Genomic DNA, 21,527 nt, shown 5'->3' with positions numbered 1-21,527 from the left:
TGATTCGGTTAATATTCAAACATGGATTTGTAACTACAATGAAATTAAATTCGAAACATTTGGGGTCCTGGAAAAGTAAATTGACCGTGCTCCATCCCCCCCACACACACCCCGTCATCGTCGCGCTCCCTTTTAACACGTGCCCCCCCCCTGCCCCCAGTTTGAAAAACGCTGAATGTAGCCTATGATCTAGCTAATGATCTCGTCTACGAAGAGTCCAATGATGTAGCGGCAATTATTGTAGCCAATGTCCTAACCAACCACTAATCTATGACCTTAATTAATGACCTCGTCTACGAAGAGACTACACTGTAGACAATGTCCTGGTCAAGAACTTATATATGACATTAATCAAATTGACTGTGTGTTCCATTACTCATTGCTTGTAAAAGTGTATGTCTGTTCTAGTACACAGTCATATGACTTATGGCTTCATTTCTATGTGACTTTAAAAATTGGCATGCTTTAGATGTAAAACGTATTTTTAATGTGTTTCAGTTTAAATCGTTATTTAAAACCTTTTTTTTTTTTACATTTTAATTTTACATTAAGTAATAAATGTATTCTAATTAAACCAAGAGCACATAACTCGAATGCTTCCACAATTAATTATAGCTCTTTGTTTGCTTTTTAGTTCATAATCGGATTCTATAGAGCTGAAACGGTTCATATAACTACATAAGAATCACATTTTTTAAAAATACTTTTTAAAACAAAAATGACCGGTCGTTCTTTATGAAGTTGATACCTGTTTCGTAAGAGAGAATATATTACTCTTAGTAACTAACGAATCATAGATTAAAAAAAAAAAAAAGATCTCTATATATAATTCTCCTCTTCCCTCAAGAGTTTGGACGAGAAGAAATAAAGGAAAGATCACTCTCCTATTTCTGTGTTACGGTGGTAGAGGCGCACGGTGTGAATGGAAATGGTGCGAGTTTGGATATTGACTGGAAGTGGGATTCAATAAGTGGATGCCGGAAGTGATGGATAGGAAGAGAGTTGGGAAATATGTTTACGTCATTTGTGATCATATTACAGTATTTTTAGATTAACACTGCGGTTGCATAGATTGCAGTGGCCTAAGGCCGGCCCTGCAAAATAGCGGTGTATGCTACGCCGCCGGTCGACTAGTTTTTTATACTTCCCCAATTCCCCCTTTCCACGACAAAAAAAAAACAAAAAACGAATCCTGGTTAAGCGAATGTATAGATCTACTCATAGATTATATAAAATGCTAATGCTATGCCTATAGATCTAGACTTAGTAGACGGTGTGCAAAATATTCCTGTAGGTCCAGTTATTTAGTTAGCTCTTTAATGAATAGGACCTTCACCTTTCCCATTAGTCTGGTAGCTAGACTTGAACTGTTAACTAGGGCCTACATGCGGAAATACCCGAAGACTTGGTCTGTTACTGGGGCCTACATGCGGAAATACCCGAAGACTTGGGCTGTTAACTAGGGCCTACATGCGGAAATACCCGAAGACTTCGTCTGTTAACTAGGGCCTACTTGCGGAAATACCCGAAGACTTGGTCTGGTAACTAGGGCCTACATGCGGAAATACCCGAAGACTTGAACTGTTAACTAGGGCCTACATGCGGAAATACCCGAAGACTTGGTCTGTTAAATAGGGCCTACGTGCGGAAATACCCGAAGACTTGGGCTGTTAACTAGGGCCTACATGAGGAAATACACGAAGACTTGGTCTGTTAACTAGGGCCTACATGCGGAAATACACGAAGACTTGGTCTGTTAACTAGAGCCTACATGCGGAAATACCCGAAGACTTGGTCTGTTAACTAGGGCCTACATGCGGAAATACCCGAAGACTTGGTCTGTTACTAGGGCCTACATGCGGAAATACCCGAAGACTTGGTCTGTTAACTAGGGCCTACATGCGGAAATACACGAAGACTTGGTCTGTTAACTAGGGCCTACGTGCGGAAATACCCGAAGACTTGGTCTGGTAACTAGGGCCTACATGCGGAAATACACGAAGACTTGGTCTGTTAACTAGAGCCTACATGCGGAAATACCCGAAGACTTGGTCTGTTAACTAGGGCCTACATGCGGAAATACACGAAGACTTGGTCTGTTAACTAGGGCCTACGTGCGGAAATACCCGAAGACTTGGTCTGTTAACTAGGGCCTACATGCTGAAATACACGAAGACTTGGTCTGTTAACTAGGGCCTACGTGCGGAAATACCCGAAGACTTGGTCTGGTAACTAGGGCCTACATGCGGAAATACACGAAGACTTGGTCTGTTAACTAGAGCCTACATGCGGAAATACCCGAAGACTTGGTCTGTTAACTAGGGCCTACATGCGGAAATACGAAATACCCGAAGATATAATCTATTCAAGATGAAGAATTTTTAGTCCTCTAACCAAATTTATATATTTTTTTTAAATATATATTTTGAAAAATTATAACGGTCATACTAGAGTTTTCCCAATGTGGCCAAATAGCTAGTAATCCTTTTCCCAGAGTTATACACCAACTGACAAATTTCTAGGAAAATCGCTAGAGCCGTTTTCAATATCCGTTTCCAGGTTCCTGAACCCAAGATGAAATTTGCAAAGTAATAACCAAAAAAAAAAATGATTTAAAACGTGCACAAGAAATTATTACATGGTTTTAAAAAATGTCTACGTTTATCCATACTTCCGTTTCCTGCACAGCGGATGCACCAAAAAAAAAGCTATTTATAGGTTTGCCTCCATTTTATGAAAGTCTGCAATGGACGTGGCGAACTCTGAAAGATGCTCGAATACACTCGTGACGCTGCATGCACGGGACAAAACCAAGCATGAATTATTTATGTAGGAATCTTGTTACTTGCAAATGTCTCATAAAATATACACACACACTGTGTCACACACATGCACACGAACACACGCACAAATACGCACACACACACACACACAGGGTGTATTCTCTGCTCATTTTCATAGGATCAAAATTCATAGACAGCATATGAATGTATTCAGACTTTGTTCGGTATGAAAAGTAGGGGAGATGAGGGCGTTTCTATGGCGACAATGGCGTTGGGTCACATCCAGGTCTTGGGCTTGAAAGTCAATACGACCTGCTCAAAAACTGAAGAAAAAAAAGTTCTTTTGAAATGTAGCGAATCGGTGATATGTAGCATATAACTTGGGCAACTTTTCAAGGAAAACATTTTTTATTACACGATGTTATCTTTGTATTAGTATAGAGAAGATACAAGACTCCGATCACAAAAGACACAAAAACTCTTGTGTTCCCTTGATCATTAAGTCATTGAATAAAATCCAACTTTCTAATGTAAACTTCACATACAATGTCTAAGTAGAACTGCTCATAGCCTAGCCCCGTATTTGAGATTTTTCTCCAAGTAAACAAACTCATTACCCGGTTACCCCTTTAGAGGTGTGGCATCCCCCTAATTAATATTTACTACTAAATAAACAAACTCCGTTCTCTCGTAAGGTGTGACCTCTAGAGAGTGTCAATTTGCTGACGTCAAACCTACGTCCATCGTATTTGACCTGTGGTCACCTGTCCGTCAATGAACTCAACGTGATGGACTAAACAAATAAAAGGGGGGTGGGAGTTGTTCATCCCTAACTCTGAAGATATACCCGCACAGCTGGACAGACGTCTGGTCACGTGACCAGGATTCGAACCCAAGACTCTTCGGTCCGAAAGCCAAGCGTCTTACCTCTCAGCCACCGCGCTTCCTGATCCCAAAGGGCTATCATTACAATGTTTCGTTACGTGTAACGCGCAGCTGTAAAAAAAAAAAAAAAAAGTCCACAAGAAAAATAATGTTATATTATTATAATTATCATAAATTTTATCAGTTTGAAACTTATGGATGGCCACCTGGTCGTGTCATATGCGCTTATGATTCTCATCACGGTGGTTCCAAGTTCGACTTCTGCCCGCTGCCATCCCTCGCCGTCCTGCAGGGCGTCTGAACTAAGGTGTAGTAATCTAAATTTCTGAAGCAAAGCCCGAAACTTAAAAAACAAAGCGAAACAATTCTGGATATGTGATTGGGCAATGTGACAATGTTCTAATACGTACGTTGTCGACCTGATTGCAATCTTTTTATTATTTTTTACTTCAATACAATTTTCTCAGTAAATGCAAAACGAGGAACAATCGCTTGTTTGTTATAAATTCGTTTAAATCTTTGTGGCAACATTCCTTCAAAAAGTTAGATTTGTTTCGCTGATTAATTGATTCTACTTTTTCAGTGTTTCCCATCTCGGTTAATGAACAGTCAGACAGTTCAATTGCAGGTTGTTTATGGGTTTTTTTTTTTTTCTTATTTCGATTAAAGTTGAACAAAATCAAAACTATTGATCTGAGTTGAGCGTGTCAGCAGACGTACAGACCAACAAGACCCCTGGGATCAGGAGGGGAGGTGATCCCATTCATTTAATCCAGTTTCACTATGTCAATGACCTTCTGTGTTTCTAAGATTTCTCAAATTATCTCCCCTTAATGGGAAAAAGTTGTTTAAAATGTCCACGTCTGCTGGTCGTTCTGATTGAGGAACTCTTCTACTTTTGGAGACAGACTCTTTCTGGTTGAAATGCTGCGTAATGTTTTTAATTTTTTTTTTATTTCAATCATAGCTTTCTTTTTCTCGTGAACAGGTAAACACACCTGTCTTGGGCTAAGAGTTTAATTATTTTCATGCTCCTTCACATTTCACCTTCACCTATCCCTTAGTCTGTTGGACCGTTGGGGCACCACACAAGATTTGTAAACCGTCTTTCTCCATTCCTCTCTGTCTTTTGTCTTGAATAGAACATCTTTCAATGGCAGGCCCTTCCATGTTCTGTTGGATCGTTGGGGCACCACACGCGATTTGTCAACCGTCTTTCTCCATTCCTTTCTGTCTTATGTCTTGGATAGAACCTCTTTCAATGGCAGGCCATTCCATGTTCTGTTGGACCGTTGGGGCACCACACGAGATTTGTAAACCGTCTTTCTCCATTCCTTTCTGTCTTATGTCTTGGATAGAACCTCTTTCAATGGCAGGCCATTCCATGTTCTGTTGGACCGTTGGGGCACCACACGAGATTTGTCAACCGTCTTTCTCCATTCCTCTCTGTCTTTTGTCTTGGATAGAACCTCTTTCAATGGCAGGCCATTTCATGTTCTGTTGGACCGTTGGGGCACCACACGAGATTTGTCAAACGTCTTTCTCCATTCCTCTCTGTCTTTTGTCTTGTTTGTAAAATGTTTGACATGTTTCGGATGTTCCTTCAGAGTTGAAGATAGTTTACTTCCTAGTCCAAACCTCCCGCAGGACGACGGGGGATGGGAGCGGGCAGGGTTTGAACCCGGGACCATCGATAAATCTGAACGACAGTCCAGCGCGCAAACCGCACGACAAGGCAGTCTTGGATAGAACATCTTTCAATGGCAGGCCATTCCATGTTCTGTTGGACCCACTGGCGGATCCAGGGGGGGGGGCGGTAGGGGCGATCGCCCCCCCCACTCGGCCGACCCCCCCCCCCCCCGAAGGGGGGGCGGACGAATTATAGTATAGAATTCACACAATTTGTATGCGAATTTATTACTTATGTTAATAATATATACTAATTATTTATATTTCAACCTATTTTTAGATTATTTCGCCCCTCCTTCTAGTATTTTGGCCGATTTGGTAGGGTCTGGAGGGGGCGATGGCATCAATCCGCCCCCCCCTCCACCATAAACTTTCGAGTGGGGGGGGCGGTCTTATTTATTTGTAGAAATCACAGCTTTCTAATAGAATCAATTAGATATATATATGATTAAAACTTGTTATTGGTATTTTAACCGGTCTTTATATTATGTCGTTCACCTGTTGGCCGATTGGAAGGGGAAGAGCGAATACCTCCACTGCCCTTCCCATCTAAACCATTTGAGTGGGGGGGGGCGGTCCTACTTTTATGGAGAAATCATAGTATGTGAACAAAATTAGTCGAATATCTATATAATATAAACAGGTGGAAGTGCGATACATGCAATCCCCTTCCCCCCATCGGACAAATCAATACTTTTTCTTTTCGTAATATAGTAAGAAATTACAAAATTTAAAAAATCTGTCACTAATAATTTATATATGCTATAAAGTAAATTCTTATATCGAGTCGCCCAACCCCTATTCTTTAATGCAAAATGCAATCGTTAGCAGAAATTATAAAAAGGAGCGAGGATTAATCGTTTTCATTTTACCGCCCTTCCCCTTTCCAGATAGAGTTTGTGTAATTTCACATGAATTTATCATAACTATTTTAAGAAAGACTTTGCTTTGGAAAAGTTTTAATTGAAACGAAATTTTTCAATATAACAGTCACGGTTGAGATGAGTTCAAAAGCCAGATAATCTTTTCCTAGTCGACTTTTTCCAACCTTTACTCTATCTCATATTTTTCTAGTTAAATAAATTTAGGACTATAACTCACACTTTATGCTAGAATTTTATTGAATATTATTTATCGAATTATTTTTTTTCTCATTATTCAAAAGGCACTTTATAATAGAATGAATAATGAGCTGTAGGTCAGGAGAATGCGTTACTGCAGTGAAGAATGCCAGAAAACGCTTTCAGCGTCGTGGCTTCGCCCCGAACCTCACTGATGAATAATAAGCCGTAGATGTCAGGAGAATGCGTTTCTGCAGTGAAGAATGCAAGAAAACGCTTTTGGATAGGGGCGAACCGAACCCCACTAATACATAATGAGATGTAAGATGTCAGAAGAATGCGTTTCAGCCGTGAAAAATGCAAGAAAACGCTTTTGGCGTCGGGGCTTCGCCCCGAATCCCACAGATAAATAATGAGCTGTAGATGTCAGGAGAATGCGTTTTTGCAGTGAAGAATGCAAGAAAACGCTTTTGGAGTCGGGGCTTTGCCCCGAACCCCACAAATAAATAATGAGCTGTAGATATCATAAGAATGCGTTTCAGCCGTGAAAAAAACAAAAAAACGCTTTTGGCGTCCGGGCTTCGCCCCGAATCCCACTGATAAATAATGAGCTGTAGATGTCAGGAGGATGCGTTTCTGCAGTGAAAAATGCAAAACAACGCTTTTGGCGTCGGGGCTTCGCCCCGAACACCACTAATAGGTAATGAGCTGTACATGTCAGGAGAATGCGTTTCAGCCGTGAATAATGCAAGAAAACGCTTTTGGCGTCGGGGCTTTGCCCCGAATCCCACTGATAAATAATGAGTTGTAGATGTCAGGAGAATGCGTTTCAGCCGTGAATAATGCAAGAAAACGCTTTTGGCGTCGGGGCTTCGCCCCGAACACCACTAATAGGTAATGAGCTGTACATGTCAGGAGAATGCGTTTCAGCCGTGAATAATGCAAGAAAACGCTTTTGGCGTCGGGGCTTCGCCCGGAACACCACTAATAGGTAATGAGCTGTACATGTCAGGAGAATGCGTTTCAGCCGTGAATAATGCAAGAAAACGCTTTTGGCGTCAGGGCGAACCCCACTGATAAATAATGTGCTGTAGATGTCAGAAGAATGCGTTTCTGCAGAGAAAAATGCAAGAAAACGCTTTTGGGCGTCGGGGCTTAGCCCCGAACTCCACTGAAGAAGCTTAAAGCGCTCTCCCAGACCCCCAAGCTTGCAAGAGAAAGACTGTTTTTTTTCTGTTTTTTTCGCCGAAGATTGAGAAACAGTCTTATTTTATTCTCATATATCGAATATATATATATATATATATATATATATATATATATATATATATATATATATATATATATATATATATGCTGTACGCACGTTTATGCATAGGGTTAGGGTTTACTGGGCGTTAGGGTTAGGGTTTGGAAAAAAATCGCCCCCCCCCCCCACTCCAAAGTTCTGGATCCGCCAGTGGTTGGACCGTTGGGGCACCACACAAGACTTGTCAACCGTCTTTCTCCATTCCTCTCTGTCTTTTGTCTTGGATAGAATCTCTTTCAATGGCAGTGCATTGAATGTCCGTGTGGATAAAATTTACGTCAAATGAAAAGCAACGCTTTTTAACTTCAATAAAATTGAAGCAACTCAGATATCGCATAATTACGGTAATGCGGCTGACTTCTCTACGTTGGCTCTAGTCTCCTGCCTAATTTACTTTTATTTTTTTTTTCACTTTGAAAAATTATAATGGTCAAACTAGAGTCTTCCCCGTGTGGCCTACGAGCTAGTAATACTTTTGTCAGTAAAATACATCAACTATTAAATTTCTAGGACAATCGTTACAGTCGTTTATGAGATCAGCTGACGGCCACCCACCCAGGTTTCAGGTTCCATGAAGGGGTGACTTAATTAGCGGTATTGTAAGAAGAAAGTTTTAAATTGGAGTTGGTGCAGATGCTGCTCGCGCAAATAAAATGTCGTTTCAACTTTGGTAGAGTTATTGCCCATGGCTAGATTGTGTCCCCTTGTTTGTCTACTGTTTGCCATTAATGCTTTGAAAGGTTTTTCACTTAAGATTCTATTAACTTTCACAAGAGGAGGCTCTACGTTACACAAAATCTAATTATTAACACATGTAATCAGATTTATACCATTTTTTTAAAAAATCCCACTAAAAAGTAAATGTCCTACATTTGTAGTGGTCTCTTCTTCTTTCAATCCCCCCTGGTCTTTTTTTTTTTAAATCCCCATTGTTCTAGCCCTGATCTGACAACTTTTTTGCATCACCTTCTTTTAATCCAAATTTTTTTTATTTCGAAAAATTAAAACCTGTTTTAAAACATAAAAAAGCTTTGTTTAAAAAACTAAAAAGCTGCTATAAAAAGTACATAGGTCCTTATCAAAAAAATAGAAAATCTGCTATTAAAAAATAAACAGCTGCTTTAAAAAAAAAAAGCTGCTTTTAAAAAAATAAAAAACGCCCACGATGAAACGGAAATGAATACATAAAAAAGCTTTGTTTAAAAAACTAAAAAAGCTGCTTTAATAAGTACGGAGACCCTTATCAAAAAAATAGAAAATCTGCTATTAAAAAATAAACAGCTGCTTTAAAAAAAAAGCTGCTTTTAAAAAAATAAAAAGCGCCCACGATGAAACGGAAATGAATACATAGGTGACGAGCAACAAAACATGTAGGTCACTGATGGGTCAACGTTGTCGCCTGAAATACTGTACACCTTCTCAATCTCGAACTCAAAGGAATAGCCTTTGGTATAAAACGACACGTGATTTCTTAGCGTAAAAAAAATCCTCTACTAGCGTGAAGACTCAGTACAAACAGGTCGATAACTAAATGCACATAGCACAGCATATTCAAATAAGCTTATTGTGACAAGTCAAAAACTCGCTGTCAGAGTCACTCTAAATTATCACAGCATTAATTATTATTTTTCATCATTTATTTATTTTATTTTAATTATTTCCCCATCCTACCTCCAAATTATTCACCCGCCACACCTTTTCCTCTCTACCAGGCTAGACTTAGTCCACCACCTTGGAGAAAATTAAGCCAGTCCTTTCATTTATCTTCCCTTGACCGGGGCAAAGATACGCTCAGACTCTTTGATCTCATCGGCAGGATGTCTGACGCCGCAATTGACTCCCCCCCCTCTTGGGTGGAAGGTAGGTCACTCTTCCCCCCCCCTCCCCACGTCTCTCTTTGATCTAAGAGATTACACGGGTCAAAACACCGCGTGATACTCCAAGGTGCGGCTCTTGTCGGACTTCACCCACGTGTAAGCTAATTCTTAGCCTAGGACATTTCCTGTGTCCGCCCACATTCTCCAGGCCTGTATATAAGTAGATTCAAATCAAGCCAGACCCTTTCATTCTCATACGAGCTGAGCTATCGAGTCTGGACTACTTCATACATTCTTTCTCCTAGAGGAATACCTGGTGCCTCCCTCAGGTGTCTGCCTATTAGTTTGAGCTTAGTGCTATTCAGCACTGCACTAGCTTACTGACCTGCCTATTTAGTCATTGGATCAACGATCTATTTACCTGCATCTGTGCTTGGTGCTATTCAGCACTGCATTTGCCTACTGAGATCTACTCAACTCTACCACTTGGCGCTATCGGCATTGCCCGCCTATTCGACAGCCCACCTGTCAAGCTATTAGGTGCGACGTCCCTATAGACCAGATCTGTGTGAGACGTCATAGCTACGCCAACCCTCTGCAACTCACTGGACATATCCTGTCAACCACGCTGCCCACGGCAGATCAGCTCTGCCCGCAGTAACCTTGTGCCCACGGTATCCGGCCACCCGCCATACTGTGCCCACTACAGATACTAGAACTTGGGACTGAGAATCCACAAGAACTATATCGCCGGCGTCCCTCTATCCGCTAGAGCGCCACCTCCAGCTGCAGAACCTCAAGCCAGGACACAGCCAGCTGCGACATCAACAGGACAACCAGCTAAGTCAGAGGACAAAGTGACATACTCTCTTATTATGTGCAAGAGTGATGATTAAACATAGAATATACTAGAGATAGATGCAAACCCTCCCCCTTTTTATTATTATATGTATATTTATGTAAATAAATATCCTTTATTTTAACTTTTGTATCTATCTTTCATTGCTTTGTCTCGTTGCGTGCCTGCTCCCGATTCATATGCTGATAAGTGGGGTGTGATTGCTTTCAAAAATAATCATCCCCTAGACATAAAACGCGCCAAACACACGTCACATTTCCCCACCTGTCACATTTTGGCGAGCCCGTCCGTGGATTTAACCCATAGTACAGCAGGCACGAACAGGCAGCAATAACTAAATTCCATTTCAATATTTTTTTTCTTAAAATATTTATAAGTATCATCACTTCGCATTATCAAGAGTGTCACTTTTGTCATATTTTATCTATTATTATTATTGCATTTCATGTGTAATATTTTCTTGCAGGAACTTTGTGATTAACGTAGGCAGACACCGCATTCCTTTTGCACTCTTCCGGTAAACAGCGACTCACTTTTACTAACCCACTTTCTTTATTTCTAGCTCAATCCCATTATCCATTCTATCTGCCCCTCCACCATCCTAAAACCTCTCATTACCCACCCCTCATCATTATGGCCAGCGGCACTCGCTCCAAGTCTGAACCTGACCGCAAGCAGCGGATAGCAGATATCATGGATGAGGCTAAATTGTTTAGCGACGCAGAGCAGAATGAATACATCAAGGGACGACTTGCTGCTCTTGATAGAGAGGAACGGGAAAGATTAGCAAGGGAGCATGAAATAGCTATGGAAAGGGAGAGAAGGGAAACTGAAACAGCATTGAAGAAAAGGTAAAGCGACCGCGACAGACCAGCAAACGGACCAACCAACTTCTCCTGCTCAGTCCAACCTTGCTCCTGAAACTCCCCAGCACAACCAGGCACCAGGCCGGCAATCAGCCCTTCATAGCCACAATACCCGCCCCAACCACCAGTCTCGCTATAACCAGGCCAACTACTCTCAGCGTGATTCACGTCATGGCGCGCGTGACAGTAGACCCACTCCACATCGGCAGCAGCAGGCCCCACGGACCCTATCAATGGTGGTGCCAGTCCCTCAACCCTCCGGGAGTGATCCATTTGACCAACCAGAGGAGGACACATACGTCGTCTCCACGATGGCCGTGGCTCCTCAACCCACTGCCATTGAACTCGGTCAACCAGAACTCCCACCCGTGCCACCTCGCCCCACCTCTTCTCCTCCGGGAGTAGAGAACATTCTGGCTAACGGTGTCGAAGTTTTGGGCCTATACGACTCAGGCTGTTCGTTCGGCGCGGTTATCAATAAGAAGCTGATTGACCCCTCGGATCTCACTGGTGGAACAGTGACTATCCAGTCCATAGACCGTGGCACTCCTCCGCAGGTTCTACCTGTCGCAAGGGTGCACGTGGAGTGCAGATACGTACATGGCACCATTGACGCCGCCGTCATGGACACGCCAGTGTACGACTTCATTCTAGGCTCCAAATATGTCCCTCTTGGAGTAGTCAACAAGCCATACTTCTCTCTGCCCGTCGGTAGATCGACGAAGCAGAAACGTGGCAGCAACCAGCAGGTTGGAAGCCCTGGTCGCCACACTGACACGCATAGTCCCGACTCGTCAGCGAAGCTCAAACCACTCTGCCCTGGCATTGACACTGCCAGGAAGTCACGAGTTAAGTCGTATACCCGCGCTCGTGAGGGTCAACCTGACCCAGGCTACTCAGCAAAAATCATGCGTCCCTCCCCTGACATTGACAGTGTCAGGATGCCCCGGGGTAAGATGAACCCTTGCTCTTGTGGACTCACTCCTCTTCATGGCTCCTCAGCCACCATTCCGAATCGACCTCCCCCTGGCATTGATAGTGTCAGGAAGTCACGAGGTAAGCCGAACCCCCGCGCTCGTGAAAACACATCTCCCTATGGCTCCTCAGCCACCATTCCGAATCAACCTCCCCCTGGCATTGATAGTGTCAGGAAGTCACGAGGTAAGCCGAACCCTCGCGCTCATGAAAACTCTTCTCACCCTGGCTCCTTAGCCGCCATTCAATATCAACCTTCCCCTGGCATTGACCGTGTCAGGAAGCCACGATGTCAGCCAGATTATCGCGCTCGTGGGGACGTTCTCAGGCAGAACTCCACATTCTTTATCAGGCCACTCTTCCCTGACATTGATCGTGTCAGACGATACCGAGGTAAGCTGACTACTTACTCTCGTGAAGAAGCGCCTCACAGCGGCTTCGGAGGTAAGCCCCAACGAGCACACGTGCCTTGGTCACCCCGCCTAAGCCCCAATCACGCTCCCCAATCCGCCCCAGGTAGGAATCATTACTCACCCAACCGCCCAATCTACTCTCCCAAGCAACCCCAAAGGTTTCACCCAGGTGATTCCGTACTCAGGGACGGGAAGTAGACCACGGACAGACTTGGACAGACTCTCCTCCTGGCATGGCTATCCCTTTATATTCTCAAATTTTATTTTTCTAATGCTGTGATAACAACTGATCTTAAAGTTTGAGTGACATCAGTCTGCTCGCACTTTATGGATCTTTCTGCGATAGATCCATCTTGGCGGCGGCGTATGTGACAAGTCAAAAACTCGCTGTCAGAGTCACTCTAAATTATCACAGCATTAATTATTATTTTTCATCATTTATTTATTTTATTTTAATTATTTCCCCATCCTACCTCCAAATTATTCACCCGCCACACCTTTTCCTCTCTACCAGGCTAGACTTAGTCCACCACCTTGGAGAAAATTAAGCCAGTCCTTTCATTTATCTTCCCTTGACCGGGGCAAAGATACGCTCAGACTCTTTGATCTCATCGGCAGGATGTCTGACGCCGCAATTGACTCCCCCCCCTCTTGGGTGGAAGGTAGGTCACTCTTCCCCCCCCCCTCCCCACGTCTCTCTTTGATCTAAGAGATTACACGGGTCAAAACACCGCGTGATACTCCAAGGTGCGGCTCTTGTCGGACTTCACCCACGTGTAAGCTAATTCTTAGCCTAGGACATTTCCTGTGTCCGCCCACATTCTCCAGGCCTGTATATAAGTAGATTCAAATCAAGCCAGACCCTTTCATTCTCATACGAGCTGAGCTATCGAGTCTGGACTACTTCATACATTCTTTCTCCTAGAGGAATACCTGGTGCCTCCCTCAGGTGTCTGCCTATTAGTTTGAGCTTAGTGCTATTCAGCACTGCACTAGCTTACTGACCTGCCTATTTAGTCATTGGATCAACGATCTATTTACCTGCATCTGTGCTTGGTGCTATTCAGCACTGCATTTGCCTACTGAGATCTACTCAACTCTACCACTTGGCGCTATCGGCATTGCCCGCCTATTCGACAGCCCACCTGTCAAGCTATTAGGTGCGACGTCCCTATAGACCAGATCTGTGTGAGACGTCATAGCTACGCCAACCCTCTGCAACTCACTGGACATATCCTGTCAACCACGCTGCCCACGGCAGATCAGCTCTGCCCGCAGTAACCTTGTGCCCACGGTATCCGGCCACCCGCCATACTGTGCCCACTACAGATACTAGAACTTGGGACTGAGAATCCACAAGAACTATATCGCCGGCGTCCCTCTATCCGCTAGAGCGCCACCTCCAGCTGCAGAACCTCAAGCCAGGACACAGCCAGCTGCGACATCAACAGGACAACCAGCTAAGTCAGAGGACAAAGTGACATACTCTCTTATTATGTGCAAGAGTGATGATTAAACATAGAATATACTAGAGATAGATGCAAACCCTCCCCCTTTTTATTATTATATGTATATTTATGTAAATAAATATCCTTTATTTTAACTTTTGTATCTATCTTTCATTGCTTTGTCTCGTTGCGTGCCTGCTCCCGATTCATATGCTGATAAGTGGGGTGTGATTGCTTTCAAAAATAATCATCCCCTAGACATAAAACGCGCCAAACACACGTCACATTTCCCCACCTGTCACACTTATCTTATAATTCCTGTGCCTGATCTCTCGGTGCTGTTCACTGCTAGCGACTAATGTAGCAGCTAATGTAGCAGCTAATGTAGCATTAACACCAAAATGTATCTCTCCAAAAAAAAAAAAAAGTTTTATACCTAGAGATTTGGGTTCATCAAATTGAAACTATTGTCTTTTATTAAATTTTTTAAAATAATGTAATTTCAATAATTGAATCATTCTTTGTCCATAAACTGACCGACATACTGGCTCACCGAGAAACCGGGAAATTTCCAGATCTATCCTACCCGGCCTTTTTAATACTGTGACATTAGCCTGGAAAAACCTTACACGTGACGAAATAACATTGTACTTTTAATTCCGTTTGTTTTAAAGTGTTTCCAAAATTCCTTCAGACCTGAAAATAATTTTATCCTAGTCCAAACCTCCCGCAGGACGAAGGGGGATGGCATCGGGTAGGGTTTGAACCCGCGACCAACGCGGTCACCGAACGGCAGACTAGAATATAAACTAGACTGGATCTAAGTATTAAACAAAAAAATAGTTGGGACGGACATCGGCACACGTCGTCCTGTGGGAGGTTTGGACTAGGATGTAATCATCTGAAGCAGCGGTTCTCAACCTTTTAAGCTTTGTAGTGATCAGTTAGGCAGTTCTGTTGTGTAGCAAAGCATTTGAAGTTAGTGTAGCCAATTGTGTCGGAAGAAGGATTACAGCAATATGTTTCGAATATTTGATCTGTTTCGAATGTTTGATCTGTTTCGAATGTTTGATATGTTTCGAATGTTTGGTCTGTTTCGAATGTTTGATATGTTTCGAATGTTTGGTCTGTTTCGAATGTTTGATATGTTTCGAATGTTGTATCTGTTTCAAATGTTTGATCTGTTTTGGATGTTGATGTATTTGTCATTAAACCGCCACACTGTTTATTGAAACTCTTGTTGTCAAGTTCTTGTGTTAGATGTGCTGTGTTGTGTTTAGCAGTGTTTGCAGAAGGCCTGATTGAGAGGATCGTAACAATACATGGCGGGAAAACTATAAATAGCAAGCCTTTTGGTGTACATAATGAGGGAAGTGCTGATAAACTTGTTGTTTTTTTAAAGTAACATGATATTGCTTGTGCAATGTTTGCACTGCATATTCTGGTGTTATGAGCTCTTCTATTTATAACTTATATTGAGTTGGCAATTTCGAAGTTTAAACTAGCGTCCTTGACATTGGTTAGTATATCTTGAAAATCTACAGGAAATGGCTTATAACCTTTTTTACCTTTTATCTTCACCTTTACATATCCCTTAGTCTGTTGGAGCGTTGGGGCACCGTGCAAGATTCGTCGACCGTCTTTCTCCATTCCTCTCTGTCTTTTGCCTGAGTTATAAACTCTATGAGGAACTAATGTCAATTTTAAACGAATGAAATGCACATAATTGAAATGTCATTAAATTTTGACGTTTGCAGACTTCTGGATAGTTTGTTTCTATTTATGTGTGAGTTATTTCTTTGTAAGTTTCTGTGAGGGAGGGGGCGCCACTAGTGCTTTATGTGGCTTATTCTCTTGTATATTTCAATACTGAAGCCTTAATCCCTGTCGGTAACCATGGTGACAACAGACGCGCTGCATTGTTTCCTGTTCTATTTTAGACACTTTTATTGTTTTCTTTTCTTGAAGATGTCATTGTTATTTAGAATTTTATATTGCAGTCGCATCCGGTTAATAACGCCACCGGTTAACCGAACAAGCCTTTTATTCGAACCAAATCCAAAAGTACAAAACATTCTTACAATATATTAAAATAGTAGTTTAATCGGATCTTCCCCTTATTATGACCAAAATGATTGCGTCCAAAAGTGTCCGATTAACCGGAATCGACTGTTTTTAATTATGTGTGCGTGTGTGCATATAACAGAGTGCCCTCACACGTGTTCTCAAAAAAGGAAACGTCAAATTTGCTTTAATACAATGTATTTGTTTATTTGGAACGTGAAGGAACGTCTTTAAAATATAACATTTAAGGAAAGGGAAATAACAAATAAAAACGCAATAAGAGGTTACTAAAAGGGACAGAATTAAACATTCACATTGGATGAATAAAAAACGTATTTCGGTCGGTGGTGCGAATGAAACATGGTGCGAATGAAACACGGTGCGAATGAAACACGGTGCGAATGAAACACGTTGCGAATGAAACACGGTGCGAATGAAACATGGTGCGAATGAAACATGGTGCGAATGAAACATGGTGCGAATGAAACATGGTGCGAATGAAACATGGTGCGAATGAAACATGGTGCGAATGAAACACGATGCGAATGAAACATGGTGCGAATGAAACATGGTGCGAATGAAACATGGTGCGAATGAAACATGGTGCGAATGAAACATGGTGCGAATGAAACATGGTGCGAATGCGTGTATTTAACGGAAGTGACTTCAGAGAGAAGGAAGCCGGAAATGGGTTGACATGAACAGCTGTTATTAATACGCTATTGACAGTCTTAATAACAAGATTCAAGTGCTTATAAAATACAATCTCGCAGTTGTGTGTTTACTTATGACTAGAGAGTCTCTTGTCTTTTCAAAGCGAAATATCTGAAAGGCGGTATGTTTAAAAAAAAAGGAAGTAGAATACTTTTTTCGCTATTAAGTATTAGTGTATTGGTTTCATAAAAACTTTCTGGGGTCGAAACTGCAAAAAAAATCGTTTGGGGGAAAACGAACCGCTTCCGTTTCGATCGTGCTTTGTTGTTTTAGGCACTGTGTAAGTAATAACAGGTTCAATTTGCATATTCTTCGTCCATCGCAATAAGGAATGAATCACTCAACGACACGTCAGTTTAGACCAATAGCTCGTTGCCACGTCGTGCCGGCCTGTGACGCAGACCGCGGGTCATATCTCAGAGGCTAATGTAGATTAAAGATTCTCCATAGACTTTATATCGTGAGGGTGTTGAAGTAGGTGTGTTGTGTGTGCGTGTAATTGTGAATCACTTAGGTCTTAGTATTACGCATGCGTGAATCTAGCCGGAATGTTGTATGGTTGAAAAGGTCAAAGGCAGTTCACAATACTATTCGCCTCCCTGGACTGGAGACGTTTAGCCTCATAAGGTATGTCTCTTAGGTTTGCCTCTTAAGTTAGGCCTCTTAAGGTATGTCTCTTAAGTCATGCCTCTTAAGGTATGTCTCTTTAGTTATGCCTCTTAGGTATGCCTCTTAAGGTATGCCTCTTTAGTTATGCTTCTTAAGGTATGACTCTTTAGTTATGCCTCTTAGGTATGCCTCTTAAGGTATGCCTCTTTAGTTATGCCTCTTAGGTATGCCTCTTAAGGTATTTTTCTTTAGTTATGCCTCTTAGGTATGCCTCTTAGGTATGCCTCTTAAGGTATGTCTCTTAAGTTATGCCTCTGAGGTATGTCTTTTAAGGTATCCCTCATAAGGTATACCTCTTAAGGTTCATCTCCTAAGGTATGCCTCTTAAGGTATGTTTCCAAACATGTGTGTTTTAATCTTTGTCCAGGGTTCTATGTAAAGTTTACAAACTTCCACTAGCAGACAGTCAATAGCTAGAGATGTAGAATGTAGATCTTCGTTCATTAACTTCCATTTAGAAAATTCGTTGTTTTTCTTTGTTTAATATACATGTTACTAGAAACTTTATTGCCTTTACAAATGCTGAAGACATTCTTGTTTATTGAAATAAAATAGATAGATATCTTAGCGTCATTGCTTCTGAGTGCTAACAGGTCAAACTAACCTTTATAGTAACGATATTTCGAGGTTGATCTGGGTTTTTCATCCTTGATATGTCTTGTGTTCAATTGAGCATTTGTGTGAGTGGGTTGTATCAGGAATTGAATGTTTGAAAAAAAAAAAAAAAAAAAAGAGTCAGGCAAACATGACCATGAATGAACTGTTCTAGATAGCAGACGATCTTTCTTGGGCTTGTGATGACTATACAAACAGGCAAGACACTTGCAGACAGGCTCACATGAACTCATTGTCTTCACGTCTGCTGTTTGTTTTCGTGCGAGCGTATTAGTGTCTTAGTTACATAATCGAAAGTAAATTTAAAAGAAAAACGAATCTTTTTCTTTCAAAGCCGGTGACGTCATTATCGAATGTCAAGCGTCTGACATTCACTTCCGGTAGGTCAGGTCAACATAAACAAGCCTCCAAAAGTATAGTTCTGTATCTCCTTTACAGATCTTCCATTTTTCAGCCTTTTTTTTTTAGCAGTGTTGCATCGAGGATGCTATTATTGTGTTTATGGTGTCTGTTTAACACTTTGAAATCTCAAAAACCAAAAGCGCTGATGAAAATTTAAATTCGTCTGCTTAGTTGCTCTAATCTTATCTAATGAAACATATATGCTAGAGGGGCGTAGCTAGGAAAATGCCATCATTTGGTGGCCTGAGGGTGCTTGACCTCTTCGGGGGTCCCTTGCATTTAGCGCAATATTTAATATTTAATGTAAAAAAAATACTCATTTGGGCCTCATGGGGGCCTGGGGGGATTTTCAAATTAGGCCCCTCCTCGCCCCCCCCCCAACCCTAGCTTCGCCACTGAGATGCTACTTCAGAAAAGAAGATGATTACGTCGTACGCGTGTTCCTAGGTCAATCTAGTCATGTCTGCTAATCAATGACTTAAATTCTGCCAAGTCATTGGCTTTCCTGGCTGACTCATGCAACCCATTCCATGCTCTAATAGCACTAGGGAAGAAGGAGCCTTTGTACAAACTTGTCCTAGCATATGGAACAAGGAATGTGCCTTGGCATAGATACAAAGTTCCCCACTGACTTCCAAAACGAACACTTATAATCACGTTGCTATACCAAATAGTTGAATACCCTCTCAACATATTGCTAATTAAGATATTTGCTAATTTTCTGTAACCGGGTATTTACAAATACGGTTGATGCCGTTGATACCGGAAACGCAAATAACATTTTCAACGGGTTTATTTTTCAATCAATTTCTCCTTTATGAAGCTAATTGCGGTCTATAATTTCTCATTCTAGTTATTTCTTGTATAAAAAAAATTTAACGATCCTCCAGGCCCCCATTTGAGGGGCCCCCCCAATGAGTGTTCGACATCGTTTTTTTCATTAAATATTAAATATTATGCAAATTGCAGGGGCCCCCCAAAGAGGTCAAGCCCCCCCCCCGGGCCCACAAATGATGACGGATTCCTAGCTACGCCTCTGTGAGGTCTATAGATGTAAAGGTCACCTGTTTCTGTAGCCTACGTTTGATTTTTAAAAGCACTAAGAATTTTAATGCCTGAGAATTTATCACCTTCAGCTAGTTAGAAAAAAAATTAAATATGGATTTGTGGGGACACATTTAATCTTAACCCGGCTAACGACCCCCCCTCCCCCCCCCCCCCCCCCAAAGAAAAAAAAAAGCTTGATCAAGTTGTGTCTAATGAAACGAAATAATATTTTTTGGGATATCAAACCATCTTTCGTGAGTGAACATTTGTCAACATTCGATGACGTCACTTCCTTAACGAGGAGAGATGACTGCTAATGTAAACATTTTTTGTCTGTAAGAAGGTCAAATGATTCCCGCTTCATTTATTGGTAGAATTTCATATAAGCTCTAAAAAAAAATAGCTATTGGAGATTTTCGATGAATTGAACAAGGTCAAGGACGCTTAATCAAACTTTACTGTTTCCATCTCAACGAGCAAAATTATATACAAAAAAAAAGAAAACTTATCTAAAGGGGAAGAACTCCGTCCTTTTAAACTATATCCACTTAAAATGATAATGAGTTATTTCCCCTTATTCGATATGAAACAAAATAATTAATTACCTATAATTAATTGACTAGTTGAGTAGTTTAGTTTGTTGATTCATGATTTGTTAGGTACAATAAATAATTGTTTAAAGTATCAACTTGATCGGAGAATGCGTGAGGGAGAACTAGCGTTCACAATTATTTAAGGGGACAAAACCCAACCAATGTAGCCACATCTGTGAATACTGAAGTTTCCCTTGTTGCTATTAAACAAAATAATGAAATACCAGTAATTAATTGTCTAATTCGCTACTTATTAAAAATTGATTCCTGTCGTGTCTGTGTCAATAAAGTGCGAAGTTTCAACTTGATCATAGGTACTACACACGTATGGTCTAAGAAAATTTGAGTCGGTAGTTGCTTTAAAAATCTATCTCTAAAACAAAACATCATAGCTTATCAACACTTACCAGAAACACAAAAGTTATTTCTAGTTTTTCCACAGTGTATGACAAGGTTCATTTACAATTCAAACTACAATTCAAACTACATTAATTAATTTTTTTTTGTTCAATAGCCAATCAGCACATGAGCTTTGCAAAGTCCAGGCCTTCTGCGTGTAATGGTTTGCGTCAGTTTAAAATGCTACATTGAGCACAGTTAATTAAAAATATTCTCCGTCTCTTTCTCTCTCTCTCTGTCTCTCTCTTCTCTCCGTTCTCTCTCTCTCTGTGTCTCTCTCCTCTCTCTTTCTCTCTCTTCTCGCTCTCTGTCTCTTTCTCTCCGTCTCTCTCTTCTCTCCTCTCTCTCTGTCTCTCTCTCTTCTCTCCTCTCTCTCTCACTTTTCTCTTTTCTCGAATCGGCCCTAGATATAATTTTAGCTAAAATTTCAATAATTAATTTTTTTTTATTTCATTCATGTTTGATTTCCAATCAATAATTTCATATCACGTGACGTTTGAGTATTGATATGTCGGTGGCTAGTCTTGTATGGCGGACATGTTTTACAATTAAAATGTCTGTTTCCAAACAGCTAGGCGTAGGGAGGCATATTTTATTAAGCAATATACAAATTTTAAAAATAAAATGAACATTGTGATCTCTTGAATCATTAAAATCATATGAATCATTTTAATTACATATAAAACATGAACATGAATAAAATAAAATGTTGCCGCGTTCTATTTGTATGGAATCAATCATTAAGAAATTTATTAGCATCGCAATAATTAAGTAAACAAAACAAAAAACTATTACCAGAATTTTTGTCTCCCTTTAAATCATTTTTTTTTCGTAGTTCATTGCAAAGCTTATATCAACTCACTCTGTCTGTCTGTCTGCTTGTGTGTCTGTCTGTCTGGCTTAAAGTTTGTACAGGTTA

General features: G+C 41.1%; 1 protein-coding gene across 3 annotated transcripts in view; it reads left to right on the top strand.

Annotated features, from left to right (window-relative positions):
- LOC106054507 (potassium channel subfamily K member 16-like) overlaps positions 1-21,527 on the top strand; it is a 135,623-nt gene that overhangs the window by 107,944 nt on the left and 6,152 nt on the right. The gene's annotated exons all lie outside the window — the stretch shown is intronic.

The sequence above is a fragment of the Biomphalaria glabrata genome, chromosome 3 (assembly GCF_947242115.1).
Source record: "Biomphalaria glabrata chromosome 3, xgBioGlab47.1, whole genome shotgun sequence".
In the NCBI taxonomy this organism is placed as follows: domain Eukaryota; kingdom Metazoa; phylum Mollusca; class Gastropoda; family Planorbidae; genus Biomphalaria; species Biomphalaria glabrata.
The sequence above is the reverse complement of the archived record's forward strand: the minus strand, read 5'-3'. Positions and strand labels throughout refer to the sequence as shown.